Consider the following 2,461-nt stretch of genomic DNA (forward strand, 5'->3'; position numbering starts at 1 on the left):
GGATCTCTATGACCTAGTTGTGGCAGAAACCAACCGCTACACCACACAGTTTATTACCGCCAATCCGGAAAACTTCTATGCCCAGCCTTACCAGTGGAAACCAGTCACAGTTTCCGAATTTGAATTTTTTTTGGGCCTTATCCTCAGCATGGGTCTAACTAAAAAAAATGTATTGCGGTCATATTGGTCTAAAGACCCAATAAATTACATGCCCATGTTCTCTACTGCAATGTCTAGGGCACGTTTTGACGTCATCATGTGCTTTATGCATTTTGCTGACAATAACACCTGTCATCCAAGAGGCCACCCTGCTTATGACCGGCTCCACAAAATTCGGCCCCTCATAGACCATTTGTCATCCAGATTTGCAGATGCGTATACCCCCAATCAAAACATCTGCATAGGCGAGTCCCTAGTACATTTTACCAGGCGCGCTTGCTGGGGATGGGTTCAAACTGTATAAGCTCTGTGAAAGGGCCACAGGCTATACATATCGTTTTAGGGTCTATGAGGGAAAAGACTCAAAACTGGAGCCGGTCGGATGTCCTGACTACCTGGGGAGCAGTGGCAAGATTGTCTGGGACTTGGTGTCACCCTTACTCCACAAGGGGTATCACTTATATGTGGACAATTTTTACTCAAGCGTGGCCCTCTTTCGGCACTTACATCTAGTCGGAATTCAATGCTTTGGCACCGCGCGACCTAGTCGCCGGGGCTTCCCCCAACGGCTCGTTAGTACCCGACTTGCACGGGCAGAGAGGGCTGCCTTGTGTGACCAAGAACTGCTCGCGGTGAAGTGGAGGGACAAGAGGGACGTTTACCTTCTGTCCACCATTCACGCAGACACGACTGTCCAAATTGAAAGGGCAACTGGAGTCATTGTGAAACCCCTCTCTGTCCTTGACTATAACCTTCACATGGGAGGGGTGAACTTCAATGACCAGATGTTGGCTCCCTATTTAGTGTCCCGCCGCACCAGACGCTGGTATAAGAAGGTGTCTGTATATTTAATTCAATTGGCTGTCTATAATAGTTTTGTTCTCTACAGTAAGGCTGGGAGAACAGGATCCTTCCTAAAATTCCAGGAAGAGATCATTTCGGAAATCCTGTATCCAGGAGGGTCCGTGCCCCAAGGCCCTGATGTAGTGAGCCGGCTACATGGCAGACACTCCCCAGTATCTATCCTGGTACCCCAACTCAACGTTCCCCAAGAAAAAGATGTTGTGTCTGTAGCAGGGGTGGAATAAGTTGTGACACCACCTTTTTTTGTCCTGACTGTCCTGACCAGCCTGCCCTATACATAGGGGAGTGTTTCCGCAAGTACCACACACAGGTACATTATTAGTGTAGGGGTTGCGTGACACAGGACAGGCACACAGGGGTCTTAGGGCCATTTCACACAGAGCTGCCACAAACCTCTCCTTTCACCTGGGACAAAGTGCATAATGTACTTTGCCACATCTCTGGGCGATTTGCGCTTTGCACATTGTCCCATGGGGAAGGAGAGGTTTGTCCTCTAAAGGTAAAAAAAAACAAAAAACACAGGTAAGCAAAAAAGTTAATGTTCTGTTTCAAAAGTTCAATAAAGTTTATAAAAGTTAATGTTCTGTTCAAATGTTATATAAAGTTAATGTTAATAAATTTATTGCGTTGCGGCCTGTTTTTTTTTTTTTTTTACCTTCTAGGTGGACCAAGCGATCAACCAGCTGCAGCACTGATGTGCATTCTGACAGAAGCATTGCGCTGCTGTCAGATTACACAAAAGTCGGTGTATGCGGCGCTGCAAGATGAGATTTCTCCTCTGCAGTAAAAAAGATACGTTTGCCGAGGCTTATGAGCTGAGGGGCGGTGTTCATATGCTTTGGCAAACACTTTGTATAAAAAATAAAAAAAATTCACATCGATTGATGTGAATGGAGAAATCGGGTTTGCCAGGGCATACGAGCTGAGTGGGTTTGGATGTTGGGCGGAGCTCCTATGTCCTGGCAGACGCCTTTCCCCTCCTTTTTTTTTTGCACATTTTTTGGCAGAGATTTTTTCATCCACATTGATCGATGCGAATGAAGAAATCTGTGCCGTTCATTTTATCTTTCAGCCCAGAGGCTGATCGGAAAAAAAAATCTCATTACCCGTATGCTCAATATAAGGAGAATAGCAGAAACTCCTAATGGTGGCCATACATGTAATGATTGTGGAGACCCTCAAATGCCAGGGCAGTACAAACACCCCACAAATGACCCCATTTTGGAAAGAAGACACCCCAAGGTATTCGCTGAGGGGCATATTGAGTCTATGAAAGATTGAACTTTTTGTCCCAAGGGAGACTTTGTCAGAAAAAACGAAAAAAAAAAAAAATTTCCGTTAACTTGTGCCGAAAAAAAAAATCTTCTATGAACTCGCCATGCCCCTCACGGAATACCTTGGGGGTGTCTTCTTTCCAAAATGGGGTCACATGTGGGGT

This window comes from Bufo bufo, chromosome 3 (genome assembly GCF_905171765.1).
Source record: "Bufo bufo chromosome 3, aBufBuf1.1, whole genome shotgun sequence".
Taxonomy (NCBI): Eukaryota; Metazoa; Chordata; class Amphibia; order Anura; family Bufonidae; genus Bufo; species Bufo bufo.